A 15,774-nucleotide genomic window follows, 5' to 3' on the forward strand; every position below is an offset into this window, starting at 1 on the left:
ATACAAGACACTGACTCAAGGAACTCAACGGGTTCCCTACGATAATACATAAACACAGTATGGAGCACAAGTGGCGACAGAAAAAAACATCCGGAGCAGACCAGGGCGCCCCCAAGGAACCAGTACCCACGGCCAAGACTGCCTAGGGCGCATAGGGAAGAAGGAAGGCAAAAAGAGGAGCCAAAGAAAGGCGGGCGGACGTAAAAATCCCTCCGGGGCGAGTCGGGAACGGCAGAGCCCCAACAATACACCGAAATCAACTGTGTCCGCAGACGCCCAAGAATGCCACTAAACAACCGTAGGCAGCACTACAGAAGCCACAGAAGAGGGCCACATCCGTCCGCGGGATCCAACCGAGAGTATGTACCACCACAGTAGGAAGCAAGGAAGAGGGACCGCAGAACCCATGGGAAAATCCCCAGGAGGGCTGAAAATAGCAAGAGAGCTCCACAGGAGCCTCCGAACCGTCCTGGCAAGGAACTGCAGCTACACGATAGCAAACACCCACATAGGGTACAGCACATCCCTATAAAAGCAAGGGATACCGCTTGCAACAAGCTCATAGGCAGAGGTCAAAAGAAACACAAACAGCTGGCCCAGCTGCAGTAAAGTAAGGGAAAAAACCTCTGGCTGAACAGCCATGCAATCATTTCTGGGACGAACCTCTTGGACCCAGAGAATTAAACAGAAAAACAGTGACAACACCGTCACATGAAAATACAGATCCACCATAGGGGACTAAAACCCGGGGAGTCCATGAAATCCTGAAAAGAGACGCTGGACTGCCGATTCGGCATGGTCGTCAAATAAATGGACCCCATCAAAGGGCAAATCTCTGAGTCTCTCCAGAATATTTTCGGGGAAACTGCCATCGTGCAGCCAAGCATGGCGACGCAGGGCAACGGAGCTGGCCACAGCCCAACCCACGGAGTCAGTGGTGTCCATGGCTGACCAGATGGTAAACTGCGCCATGTCACGGCCATCTTGAACAAGCTGGAGCAGGTCAGCATGAGGGCCCTTCGGCAAAGAGGGAAGGAGTAACTCAATGGAGTCCCAAACGGCAGCAGTAGCCCGAGCAAACACGCAGATCGTGATTAGGGATCGAAGGCAGGAGCTGGTGGAAGCAAAAACATTGCGGCCATACGACTCCAACCCCTGCGACTTCCAAGTGGGAGGAACCAACTGTGGAGGAGAGGAAGGAAGCGCAGCCTGGACTACCAGTCCATGAACCCTAGGATGAAGGGACAGAAAGGCAGGGTCATCTGGAGCTGGTCGGTGGCGGTACGTCACAGCACGAGCCACGGGGTCACCAGACGAGGTCTGGCCCAAGTCCCCAGAAGGATATCATATAATGACCTGCCAAAGGGCAAAAGAGGCTCCACAGCCACCGAGCCCCAGTGAAGAAGATCCAACAAAGGATCCGAAGGCAGGGAGACAGAGGGCGGCTGCATTTGTAAGACATGTGCAGCCCTACTAACTACCCTCGCAAAGTCAACGCTGGCCTCGATGAGCCAGCCAGTGCCCCATGGGATTTTGCTCCGTGGCACATGGGAATACCTGTGTGGGCGGGGAGCCTACTGGGGTCACGTCCTCCAACAGAGGGACAACAGGGACTAAGCTGCCGTCAACCAACTTCGAGACGGCATCGGATCGCCACCGATGAGCACGTCCTCCAACAGAGGGACAACCGGGGACTGAACCGACGCCGAGACAGCGTTGGATCGCCGCAGAGGGTCTGTCCACCCGGTGCCGGGCCGGCATCAATTCCACCTCCACCAAGGCCGAACGAAGTCAACTCGGAGTCGAACTCCGCGCTGCAGCCAAATCCAGTGACAATGCAGGGAGCCCCGCAGGACTGTGCGAAGATGGGCCAGGAGGGCTAGACATCAGAGTGGGATGCCCATCCAGGCCGTGTCCAGACGTCGCAGCGACTCCAGGACTGGAGTCGAGGCACTCGGTTGATGCAGAGGATGAACCCGCCGGCGAACCCCCGACCTGAGTCCCTACCCCCCGTGTGGGGCCCAAATGTGCGCCAGGGAGAGGGGGTGACCCAAAGATGGCAAGCAGAGCCCTGGAATAGGCCTCCATCTGGGTCCGAGTCGCCCCTGCACCAGGAAATGGTGGATAGGCAGGGGTCGACTCCTCAGGGCTCACGTCCGGGTAAGACCGGTAGCGGCGGCCCTTGCAGTCAGGAGTGTGCGAGAATGATGACCTCCCTGACTTCTTCCGGTGCTTACCGGAGGCAGGCGAACTTTGTCCACAGGAACAACTCCGGGACCTGTACAGAGCAGAGACCTCGGCATGGGAGGAGGAACGGCGTCTCTTGGAGCCCGCTACTGAGGCCGGAAGCCGGCGCCGCAAGTACGCCGACCGGGACATGCAGGCAGACAACAGCTTCATCCGCCGTTTCCACAGGCATTTCGGCTTCAACTGCCGGCAGACGTCACATTCGGCGGAGTCGTGGTGTTCGCCCAAGCACCACATACAGATCTCGTGTGGATCCGTCGCCGACATCTGCAGCGAACATGAGGCACACAATTTGAAGCCTGCAGGCATCGGCACACTGTTCCAGACGCGAAAGGTGCCGCAATGGCCTGAAATCAGGCCAGAGAAACCCCTTAACTTCGGATCCACTTTTGGCCGCGGAAAAGAAGAAAAACTGACGTCAGCACACCGAGGGGGTCTTATGTGGCCCGACTGACGTCACTTCCGTGGACGACGTCAGGATGGAGCCAGGCGACGCCGCTCCCTGGCGTGCAGAGGTACTGCTGGGAAAAAGGTTTTCCAGATCCAGTCTGACGCCTGGGGATATTCTAAGTTAAGGAATCTGCGGCTAGATGTCTCTATCAGATAAAGTAATCTGAAAAGTAACTAAAACGTCATCTGAAAAGTAATTTCGACATTTTGACTTACCTGTATTTCAATCAACTGTATTTGAAACTGCATTCAATTGTAAAACACTGCATAAGATTTTGCAAAGCATTTCTTTCACTTACCTGTGCCAGGCTTGGCTTAGTTCTAGAAATAAAATAACATTTTTATATAAACAAAATCGGCCTGAGTTCAGTCTTTGAGTGTGTGACAATTTGCTGATTGAGTGTGTACAACAAATGCGTAACACTACCCTCTGATAAAGTCTTACTGCTCGCCCACACTACCACAAATAGAGTGTAAGGTGCGATCTACTTTTACCTCGGCCTAACTTTGGCATTTCACTAGACTCTGGTCACACTATATCTCATTTTGGTATAGTATATACAGAGCCAGCTTCCTACATGATCCATATACAGATTTATTATGCGGAAGATGGTAATCCTGCTGTGATTCTGAGAATCCTAATGCATAATAAATTAGGCTAGTTTGCAGAGAAAACCACACAACATTTATGCAGCACCTAACTAGGTAAAAGGTCAGCCCCAAACCCGTTACGTGGAACAGTAGGACGAATTTAGGTACAAGGTTGTGCAACTACCTAGGCTTATATTGGGATACATTGGGGTTCAAAACAGATTAGAGTATCCACCAGAACAATTGTTATCGAAGGTAAGTAGCTTGTTCTTCTGGTAGCTATTTCTGACGGCAGATTCCTTCACTTGTGAATAGATAACAGAACAGCACCACCCAAGGTGGTGGGTCTGAACTAGCTCATACAAACAAGTCCTACGGGACCAAAATGACCCTCTCCACAGACCTCATTGTCATGGTAGCAGTGCTCCGTGAACGTGTGTGCCAATGCCTACGTAGCCATCTGACAGATGTCTAGGACAGGCACTCTGTGTGCTAATGCAGTAGTAGCAACATTTGCCCTGGTGAAATGTGCCTTGAAGAATTCTGGGGGCAGATTCTTCACCAGCAAATCTTGATGCAAAGAATAATCCATTGAAAGATGGGTTGTTTTTGCACTGTGTTGCCCTCCTTTGCTCATGAAAACCCTACACAGAGCTGATCGCCCGCTTGATGTTCATTGGTCTGATCGACATAGAAATTAAGTGCTGGAAGACAACTTTGCGTTTAACACCTTGGGAGCTTCGTAAATAGACCTCCCCAGTGCTGCGCTATCCATTATCCAGTGCTGAACTGGACGTCCAGCGGTCGCACGCAGCACTGGGGAGGTAGTGCCCGTGACGACCGTTGGCCGACGGCAGCACTTAAGGAGTTAAAGGGCTCAATTTATCACGTGAGCACCAACCCTCAAACCTATCCCAATGAAATTAAATAGAGATTTATAAAGTGCGATAAAATTACCCGAAGGTGTCAAGGCGCTAACTCATCAGGTGAAAAAATGGCTTAGGGTCTTAGTTCAGAATCAGAGATTTAAGAGCCAAGTCTTTAACGCTTTCCTGAAGGCCAACAAGTGGGTTTCTTCCTTTAACCTCTGGGGAAGAGAATTCCAGAGTCTGGTCGTACCGACCAGAAAGCTTCTCCGCCCCAGGAGATTTTCCTGAAGCTGGGGGTCACCAGATTGTGAGCATGAGCTGAGCGTAGATGGCGCGCAGGAGTGTATAGTTGAAAGTTCGGTTTAAAAAAGACAGGTCCTATGTCAAGGGTTCCTCTAAATGCTATGCAGAGAGCCTTGAACTCAATATGTCTCTTCACTGGTAACCAGTGTATCTTTCAGCACTGCAAAGGCAGATTTGTGCTTGGGAATGTTCAGCAAAAAGCGCACTGCAGCATTTTGGACAATCTAATCTGGTTAGACATTTAGCCTGGAGGTTGATAAAAAGACTGTTGCAATAATTGGCTCTGGACACAACCGGAGCTGATATTACCAGCTTACATAAATTAACAGGGATGAATGGAAGGATCTTTCCAAGTAATTTTCATGTATAGATAGAACCAGAGGTGACCTGGTTCATGTGGCCTTCAAAGGAGAGCTTGGAGTCAAAAGTGACTCCAAGGTTTTTTACCTTATTTGTAGGAATAGGTAGCATGCCCAACTCAGAAGGCCACAAAGCAGGGGACCGAAAAGTAGGACTTCGGTTTTACTGGAATTTAACTTCAAACAATTGGTGGCCATCCAATCCCAAACATGGCGAAGGCAGGTATAGAACTGTGCTGCTGTGTCTAAAGGCGAGCCCGTCATTGAACCCACAATCTGGGTATCATCAGCATAAGAAATTGCAGAGAAACCCAGAGATCTAATTAGACTTGCCATTTGAGCAACGTATATATTAAAGAGGGTGGGGCTCAGTGATGATCTTTCACTCACATATTTAGGGGAGGGATGCCATGCCACAAAGATGACATTACCAATCTGATTGTGAAGGTGGAAGAAAGTCAACTGTCACCACTCAGTCTCCAAACATGGAGATGCCAAGTGTGCAGACCTAGGCGTAGAAGCCAGACTTGGTATTCTAACAGAAGATCCTCTCAAAACAACAGCTTGATCGGAGGACAGATTCTCATGCCCAGGAGTTTCAGGTACCACACTCCCTTGGCCCAAATTGGAGCCACTACAATGACTTGAATATGGGTGGTTCCTGATTTTCTTCTGAACCTGGGGCAGAAGAGGTATCGTCAGGAGGCCGTGCATTAGTCCTGGACTCCACTACAGAAGGAATGCGTCTGCGAGGGAAAACTGCTTTGGAAATATTGACATTGCATGTTCTCAGCAGTGGCGAAATGATCGAGCCAGGGTTGTTCCAATTGCTAGAAGACAGCGTGTGCCTCCTCCAGTGCCCAAAACCTCCCCCTTTTCTGGTGGTTTCAGTAACAACATGGGGTATTGTTGGAGAGCACCTGCACTAGCTGTCCTTTGATGGCAGACAGAAACACGTATATTGCCGAGCAAATTGCTCTCAACTCTAAGTTGTTGAGGAGTCGAGTCTCAGCTAGAGACCAGAGTCCTCTGATCTCCACCTCTCCAGATGGAATCTTCAACCCAGTAGACATGCATCCATGACCACACTCAGGACAGAGTGGAGTAAGGAGAGTGGCTAGCCACTGACTATCGTGGTCTACTAACAAATATTGAAATATGGACAGAATCTGACATATTTCCCTGATGTTCTGTCCACTGGAATTTCACTTTCCACTGAACAGCCCACACGTGCAACAAGCATTTGCAATGCAATCGGTTTCGCCGTTGAGACCTTATATGTATTTATATACAGCATATTAGCCTGGGTGCTGAAACATCTACTGTTCTTTAACATGGAGGGAAAGTAAGCACCAAAACTGGGGAACACGCCAAGTATGGTAAGACATGGAGAGAAATACTGCCTATCAGCAGGAAATATTATTGTCTAAAGCTCTGCTTTTAATATAAATCAGCCCCTTCGGTGGTCATATCACTGAAAATACAAGATTTGCAAAAAAGTATTATTGTCTATCGGTGCTCGTTGAATACAAGTTTCTATGGCCTGGAATCTAGGGAATGCTAAAGTGATTCTGGTATTTTACTGACCTTTGCTGGTCGTTTTCTATCAAGAACGTTAAATAGAGGCAGTTGACAGAAAATTTTAAAAAAGTCCCTAAGTACACAAAGCAATTCTGGTATTTTACGGACCTCTACTGGTGGTTTTCCAACAAAACAGCTAAATGAAGGCAGTTGAACAGAAAAAAAGTCCCTCAGCAAAGGCAGAAGCAGACAAGTCCTAGGGCTAATCTCCAGATCACACAAAGTACATACAACAGATCTTCCAGACAGACAGCGTAAGCGCGGTCTAGGCTCGACCTAATCGGGTATGTGACACTAACAGGATGCAGGGGGCGAATAATCTCAGTAGCCTCTGAGTATTCCGTACTGAGATATGAAACATTGGGAACATAGCCAGAATATCCTGGACTCTCAATTGCGTAGAACAGTCACAAAACGGTATCGTATCCATAATGTCTTAAATGAAAGGGAGAGAGACTGTGAAGGAGAAAGGTGTAACTTTAGCAGGTTTATAGTGAACCCCAACAATGTTAGGACGTTCACCGTCTTTTGGAGGTGTTTGACAACGGTCTGTGGTGAGCCCGCTTTCAGCACCCAGTCATCGAGGTAGGAGGGAGATAGATATCATTGACCTTTTAAAGTGTTCTGCGACCGCTACCATCACTTTCATGAACACTTGAAGGGCACTGGTCAGCCCAAAAGGGAGCATGTGCAAACTGAAAGTGCTCATGGCCCATTATGGCTGCATGTAGCACCTGTGGGCCTGCAGGATGGGAATATGGAAATATGTGTGCTGAAGGTCCAAAGCTATCATTCAGTCTCTAGTGTCTAGTGTAGAGGGAACCTGGACTAGCGTGAGCATCTTGAATTTGTCCTTCAAGAGGAAGGAGTTGAGATGGCAGGGATCTGAAATAGAACAATTGTCTCTATTCTTCTTCTGCACAAGGATGTAGATGGATTAACATCCAGTTCCTACTTCAGAGGCCGGAACCCTCTTTACAGCCCTGTTGGCAAAAACGCCCTCTACTTCTTGAGCAAGACAGATCTTCGTTAGCTGCCCTGAAAGAGGTGAAAATTGACGGGCCAGAACATAATGGAAGGGAATAGCTCCAATGGACAACTTGGTGGACCAGGTTATCTGTAGTGCTGGGCAGCCGACGATTGTAGAAATATTGGATCCTGCCTCCCATACAGTGGCTGTGTGCGTCAAGAACACAACACAGTGGTTTTGCGGTTGCTGCCACTGAAGGGGTGGAGAACTAAGACCTTTGTTGTCTCTGCTGTCCTCATTGTCTTTGAGAACCACCGCCCATCAACGAAAGGGCTAAAAAGTCTGTTGGGCTGGAGGAGAGCCTGGTGTCGACAGATGGGGAAACTCCTACTGGAGCCATGGAGCGGTCTAAATTGTTAATGGAATTGCTTAGTGAAAACAGAAAGGGCTAAAGAATGTGCAGTAGCTCTGCTTTCCTTGAAACGCTCCATGGCTGTGTCCTCTTTGTCACAAAAAATGCGAGATCCATCCAAGGCAAGTCCATTACAGATGCCTGGACGTGTCTGAGTAAACTTGTAGACCTCATTGAGGTGCTGCACTGGAGGGCCACTCTAGTACCAATGGCCCGTCCCAGAAATTCAGTTGTGTTCAGTCCTGGGCGCATTGCAGCAGTCCTGAATAGCAAGACTAAGACATGCTCAAAGGTTGCCAGGGAAAGAATTGGCTGAAGAAAAATCTGGCATTTACAGAGTTCAAACAACGGCTAGTAGAGAAGGATTCTCTTGTCAAACATAGCTATACTTTTGCACCCACAATCAGGAGTAGTGGTAGGGAAGGCATTAGGTTTGACCCATGTGGTGGATGCCTGTACCACCAGACTCTTCTGAGTTGGATGCTGTGTTAGGAAAGCAGGAACACCAGAAGCAGGGAATGGCTTATGGCAACCAGTCGATTCAAGGGCGGCCCTGAATAGTTAATTGCCCAGGTGCCCAAAAGTGTGTCAAGTAAGTGCATCATTAAACAGTAACAGTGGCTCAATGGAAGTCTGGTCAGGTTGTAGAGCTTTCGTTAATACGTTAGTTCTCACTTCCATGGTTGGCAATTGTAAATCCAACACTTCAGCAGCCCTTCACATCACTACAGTGAAAGAGGTTATTTCCTCTGTACCAGAACCTGGTGTAGTGCTAGGGACACTCTTTATGGTCTGACACCACATGATGACCTTTGACTACCATCATTTTAATTGACTTTGGTGTGTTATGTTATCCTAGCTTGAATGTCTGACGTCCTGCATATGCCTGGTTTCTCTTAAAGGTTTCTTTCTTGTAATCTTACAGTCTGTCACACTAGAACAGAATGTGTAGGATGTGCATTTGAAAGCATGAGAGCGAGAGAGGTATGGAATGTACTTTTTGGTCTCAAAGTGCAGTGTTATGAGCAGTGGTGCACAAATGTGCACTGTGTTGTACATTAAGAGATTAAGTATGTGATGCTATAGGCAGTGGTTCACAAATGTGCACTGTGTTGTACATTGACAAGTATTATTCATTCCCTACTATTGGCTCTGACAAGGTCTCATATCATCCTGAATTCTGACTCTGCCTTGCTTGAGCTTTTCTGTGCGTACAGACAGGCTTGCAAGTTGTTTGGGTTAATCACGTTCAAAGATTGTTTTGTGAGAGATTGTTTAATGTACCTCGGAAGGCTTTCATAAACTTCGTCAAGATAAAGGCTGGAACATGTGAGAATGTAGAGGGAACGTGGGAACTCCTACCTGCCCTGGAATGCTTGCCTGGAAGGTGGCCAGTTCCAGTAAGTTTCCTTGGCGCAGAGGGAAAGACTCTTGAACCTTCTAGTGTTTGCTTTGAGACTATAAAGCTGAGGGTTGTTGACAGCCAGGGTGGGAGCTCACTTACGGAGTAGATGTACTGTCGTAAGACGAAAAGAACCAGAGTCCTGGCCAAGAGTCCAAGCCCAGCTGTGAACGGGCCCCCCAGCTTGAGTTGGCAAGGATATAGAGTGAACGATTGGGTGAGGTGATTTGTTTCTGACAAGTGCCATTATGATGCGTGGTTCTAGTGGCTGTGGTCATTTGAGGTGTTTTCTTTGTGATGAGTGAGGTGCACATCCATAGTAATAGTTTGATGTATTTAGTGTTTATATCTTTCTTCAGGACGTCCAGTATTTTTGCGAGATTTTTAGTTCATATTATTTGCTGCTTGTATTTCATATCAATGCATTTTACAGTTGCATTTACCAAGTGTGTTATTATTGCTTGCATATAAATATATACCTATATACCTTTGAAAGTGGTGTATTTGGCAATTGGGAAAGCCTTTCTGTTAGAGAGCATTGCATAAATAAAACCTCAAGCCTTATTCTAAAAAGAGTCTTTGCATTTTGTAAAGAAAGCCCTTTTTTCTAGGTATTATTGTGTTTTATGTTTTGCTTAGCCATGTTTGAGCCACCGTGCGGGAGATTCTGTATTATCTGAAAGGCGGAGCAAGACATTTGGCGTCACGAACAGGTTTTAATAAAAAGTGCAATTTTAAAAGGGGAAGTTGCTCACCAAAATGCCTATGTTTTCAGCTGCAGAGTCCCAGTTGTCAACTGAGTTATTTGAGTGGGAGATCGCCTCTAATGTATGATTAAAATATGAGGGGCAAACACAGATATTTAAATGTGCACTTGATTTTTTTCTTAAAGAGGGAAAACAACTTGGTATTTCAGACAGAAAAAGTGGTGTTCTTTTGAATGCATTGCCAGCATGTATCAAAAATGTGAACAGTTGGAAAAAGATCTGCAAAGGGAGCTAGTTAAAACGAAATAAGAGTCAGACCTTTAACACATGAAAATAAATCTTTGAAAAAAGAGCTGAACATGTAACAAGCTCCAAAGCCTTTTTATTTTGCCAGGCTGTTCAGATAGCCAGAGTGATTCCTTGGAGAAAAATGTGAATGCAGAGAAGCTGCAGTTTAATTTAAGATGTTCACAGGAATTAATTCTTTTGAGGACGTTCCTCAGCCAGAAATGAATGTTATCATGGTTGAATTTGAAGCTTCCGAAGTAACGTTGAGCCGAGAAAATGTAAACGTGCAGGAAGATAAACAAACCAGCAAGTTAAAACAAGCGATTGTTGGTTGCAGTTATAAATCAGACATGTCAGTGAATGACAAACCTTGCTTTACGTGGAGAGACGCTATTTTGAAAAAAAGAAATGACAGAAAATGTGATTTTAAACTTGAATCTGTGTTTAGATTTGAAGGGGAGCAGCAATATGGTTTTGAATCTGCAAAAGAGATTATGCAATGTGTTTTAAATGTGTGGCCAATACAGAAAGGAGACATTGAATTTCATGTGACAGTTCAGGGGCAGTGTGCCTGTTTGGGTATGTGCAAAAAACAAGGTAAGAAGAGTGTGCTTTTAGACAAACTATTTCAAATGCTGGAGAATGTTTTGCATACACTGACATATACAGGGCCACAGGATTCCCCAGTGAAGTGGCAGATTTTACTGCACAGCGCAGCTACTGTGTATTATGTAGATGCTCATGGTCCAATACATTCACTAGACAGAACCTTTAATTCCCTTACAGATGAAAAGGCTAAAATCTTGGAGACAGAGGTTGTGACACATGCTTCTGATTGGTGTGCATGATTAAGTGTGAGCACCTAGGAGAGCAAGACCAGACAGGTGGACAGAGAATGAAGGGATGCATATTGTCCTAGACGTACTTAGACCTGTGATTCCTATGTGTCAGTATGCACAGCGCAGACCAATCCCACAGAAGGTGAGGGGCCAGTTGAAGAAAGGAAAATTACCGGAGCAGATACATTGCCTTGGGCTCATGCCAAATGGTAAAGGGTGCACAAATTCAGCAGTGTGTGGAGAAATAGTCCGGAAGGAGACTGCCCCAGCCCTTCTTACTGTGCAGGGAGAAGGAAAGTTTCACTCCAATACCAAGAATTCGGAGGCCACAATGTGGGTAGAATTTTCAGAGCCAGCAGAGAACTGTGCAGACAGGAATGATAACATTATGCCATTAGACCCTGAATAGAGAAAGGAGAATGTGCGCTTTTTGAGAAGAATAATGCTTGTTTCTTTTCCAGATTATACTGCGACGTGTTGGTGTATCTGATGTCCCTGTCCAGAGTGTGGGTGCCTTTGAGTGGCCTGTGAGGGTGTGGGGCCCCCCTCATCCCCATCCTGGAGTGATCACCGGGCCGATACAAGCTGACATCTTTTGGCTGAACAAACAAGACAAACTTACCAAGCCAGTGATCGTAGACTGATTTTGTGAACATGAAGTAAAATGTTTAATAATTTCAAACAAAGAGTGTGTTGAATTTTTACACAGGAATATATTTTCATTGAATCTAGAAAGTTACAGGAACTGCGGTTCAGTTTGAAAAAAGCAACAAAAAAAGTATATTGCGAAATTAAAATTGAAGATGCTGTTTAGTTTAAAGATGAAATATGATGTTGCCTTTATTTTTAAGCAAAATATATAAGTTTGGCTGCTTCAATAGTAGAAGTCCCAGAATTAGCCATATGTGACATTAGGAGCATTATGAGCTCAAATGCTTTATTCTATTTGTGCATTAATTTTGTGTATCCATCATACATTTATTCTTGCTGAGTATTCAGATATGCATGAGCTATTTTTAAATGCCTGGAAATGATTGTTGCATGCTTTTATGATTTCACTGTTGGAGTGTGTGTTTCATTTAAATTTGTGCTTTCAGTTAAGCACATGAGCTAATAAAGTCACTGTTCTAATGTCAGCAGTACCCCTGCGCGTCGGTAGGCGTCGCCTGTGGCTCCGCGTTCGTCATCGTGATCGCCGGGATGACGTCACTGGAGTACTTAGACGCCGCCCTCGCGCACTGACGTCAGGTCTGTACATAGCTTTCCGCGCCAGGAACGCATAGCCATGCAAGAAACCGACACTGGTGCCATGAAACTAGGGCCCTGAAAGGGATGTCCTTAACCCTAGATATCGGTTCGCATGGGGAGGATGGGTGGGGCGGTAAGGAATCTAACACTAACTAATGTTTCTTACAGATATATCGTTACACAAGTAGTAGGTAAGTTACTTGTGCATCTGAAAGAAACACGTTGGTGTTAGATTCCTTACCTTAGAATAAATACCCCAACAATACCAAACCCGGTGGTGGGTCTGCGAACCAAAATCACACCAGAAAGTCCTGGAGAACTGAACAGCCAAAGAATCATTCTCTCGGACCTGGCTGTCTAGGAAGTAATGCTTGCCGAACGTTTGCAGCGAGGCCCACGTAGCTGCCTGACAAGTGTCCTGCAAAGGGACTCCCCGTCCTAAGGCAGTAGTAGCCGCTGTGGCCAGAGTGGAATGGGCGCGCAGCCCCTCAGGAGGATCCTTTTTAGCCAAGGAATAACAGATCCTGATGCACAAAACGACCCACGAGAGATGGTCCGTTTGTCCGCCGCCGTCCCTTCTTAGCGCCCACGTAGCCAACAAAAAGTTGGTTGTCCACCCGGAACTGTTGTGTGCGGTTTAGGTAAAAGGAAAGCGCACGTTTTGGGTCCAGACGGTGGAGCCTCTCTTCCTCTTTCGAAGGATGTGGAGGCGGAAAGAAGGTGGGCAAGGTAATGGTCTGGCCTATGTGAAAGGCAGTAACCACCTTGGGAAGAAAAGAAGAATGAGTCCTCAGAACAACCTTGTCAGGATGGACAGAGAGGAAAGGAGGCTTAGAAGAAAGCCTGGAGCTCACTCACTCTCCTGGCACAGGTGATGGCAGCTAGGAAAGCAGTCTTGAGAGTCAGAAGACGAAGAGGACAGGTATGAAGTGGCTCAAAGGGAGCACACATCAGGTAGGTTAACACCAGATTCAAGTCCCACTGAGGCATTACAAAGGGAACAGGAGGAAACATGTGAGTAAAGCCTTTCAAGAATCTATTTACAACAGGGGACTTGAAAAGAGAAGGCTGATCAGTAAGCCTCAAGAAGGCTGAAACAGCTGAAAGATATCCCTTGATGTTGTCCAGAGCAGAGCCCTGCTGGGCCAGGGAATGAAGAAAGAGGAGAACCTCAGAAAGAGGGGCGGAATAGGTATCCACAGCCTTTGCTGTGCACCATGCCACAAATTTGTTCCACCTGCAGGCGTATACCGATTTTGTGGAGGGACGCCTGGCTGCCAGAATGACATCACAGACTTCCGGAGGCAAGTCAAATGGCATCACCGCTCAATCTCCACGCATGTAGGTGGAGGCTGGAAAGGTTCGGGTGGAGGATCATCCCCTGTTGCTGCGACAGAAGATCCTCCAGAAGAGGTAGTCGAATCGGGGGATCGATTGACAGACTGAGTAGCTCGGGATACAAGTATATTCGTGCCCAATCCGGAGCCACAAGGAAGACTTGGGCCCAGTCGCGCCGGATCTTCTTCAGCACTCTGGGCAGAAGTGATATAGGCGGAAAGGCGTATAACAGACCGCAAATCCACTCGCGACGAAAAGCGTCTCCGAGCGAGTGCCGCCTTGGAAATTCCAACGCGCAGAACTGATGACATTGTGCGTTCTCTTCGGTGGCGAATAGATCTAACCAAGGCTCTCCCCGCTGCTGAAAGAGACCTTACGCCATGTCCGAGTTCAGATGCCACTCGTGATCCATCATGCACCGACGGCTGAGTTTGTCCGCCCTGGGGTTCTGAGAACCCGCCAGGTGTTGCACCACCAGGGTGATGCCCTGATGTCCCAGCCATATCCAGAGGCGCAGAGCCTCCTGACCAAGGGTCCACAACCCCACCCCACCCTGTTTGTTGCAATACCACATGGCAGTGGTGTTGTCCGTGAACACCTGCACTACACTTCCCCAGGGAAGGGATGCCTTTAGTGCAAGTCGGATCGCCCGCAGCTCCAGAAGGTTGATATGGAGCTGCGACTCCGCCTGAGACCAGAGACCTCTGATCTCAGCCTCTCCCATGTGGCCCCTCCATCACAGGAGGGACGCATCCGTCACCACTGTGTGCTCCGGTTAGGTGGGGGAGAGGGATCTGCCATTAACCCAATCGCGGTCCATGAGCCACCACTGCAACCGTCTTGCAGTGCCCTCTGAGATCAGGACGTGGTCGGACAGGTTGCCCTGATGTTGTGCCCACTGGAACTTCAGGTCCCACTGCAAAGCCCGCATCCGCCACCTGGCGGATGCAGGAGGCTATCAGACCCAGCAGCCGTAGGGCCATCCTGACCAAAACTTGGGATAAAGGCTGAAAGATCGGAATCAGAGCCTGAAAATCCCCAACCCGCTGCTCGGGAGGATAAACCCGAAACTGCGCCAAGTCCAGAACCGCTAGGATGAAGAGGAGCTTCTGGGAGGGACTCAGGTGTGACTTCGGCACGTTGATGGAGAATTCAAGCGAATGCAGGAGGTCGGCCGTGGTCTGGAGACGACTGTTTGGGGAGAGCCTGCCTTCAACAACCAGTCGTCGAGATAGGGGAAGACTGGAACCCCTAATCTGCGCAGATGAGCTGCGACAACCGCCATCACTTTCGTGAACACACGAGGGGCACTGGTGAGGCCGAAGGGGAGCACGGTAAACTGAAAGTGATCGTGGCCTACCGTGAACCACAGATAACGCTGATGGGCTGGCAGGACGGGAATGTGGAAATAAGCGTCCTGCAAGTCCAACGCTACCATCCAGTCTCAAAGTTCTAGGACAGCCAAAACCTGAGCTAAAGTCAGCATTTTGAACTTCTCCTTCCAGAGGAAGATGTTGACGCTCCTGAGGTCCAAGATAGGGCGTAGGCCCTCTTTGCCCTTCTTGGGAACCAGACAGTAGTAGGAGTAACAACCCCGTCCTACTTCTGGGCCAGGAACGCGCTCATTGGCACCCTTGGCCAAGAGAGCCGTTACTTCCTCCGAGAAGTTGCAAGTGATCCCCCGACGGTGGTATTGCGGTGGCATGGCTGGGGGGAGGGGGTAGTCTTGAAGGGGAGGGAATAGCCCCTTCACACGATTTGCAGCACCCACCAGCGTTTCTGTGGTAAATGCAACAAGCAGCAGTGAAAGCAATCGCAAAAGCGATCGCTATTGTAAAAGAAAAAAAAAAAAAAACACCCACGAGTGGTTCGCGCATGCACGCCACAGTGAAACATGTGTTTTCAATTATCGCGCCCGTGTCTGGGCACGATAATTGAAACCACATGGCCTTTGGTGCGTCTAATAGACCAATAGGCCATGGGTGGAGCAATGCGCCCGCCTTTGGCCCATTGCATGCTCTCTTGATAAAAAACACGCACGCACAGGCCAATCGCGTCACACAAAAGGAAAAGCACACGCACAAGCGTGTGCGATTCCTAGGTCAGTGCTAAAACCCCGTTTTTCACCTACTAAATGTGCCGAGCTGCGCAAGCAATGCTGCACACTGCA

At 48.0% G+C, this 15,774-nt stretch overlaps 1 protein-coding gene across 2 annotated transcripts in view; it reads right to left on the reverse strand.

Annotated features, from left to right (window-relative positions):
- Window positions 1–15,774, reverse strand: part of KMT2A (lysine methyltransferase 2A) — a 1,541,152-nt gene that overhangs the window by 239,467 nt on the left and 1,285,911 nt on the right. The gene's annotated exons all lie outside the window — the stretch shown is intronic.

The sequence above is a fragment of the Lissotriton helveticus genome, chromosome 3_1 (genome assembly GCF_964261635.1).
Source record: "Lissotriton helveticus chromosome 3_1, aLisHel1.1, whole genome shotgun sequence".
Classification (NCBI taxonomy): Eukaryota; Metazoa; Chordata; class Amphibia; order Caudata; family Salamandridae; genus Lissotriton; species Lissotriton helveticus.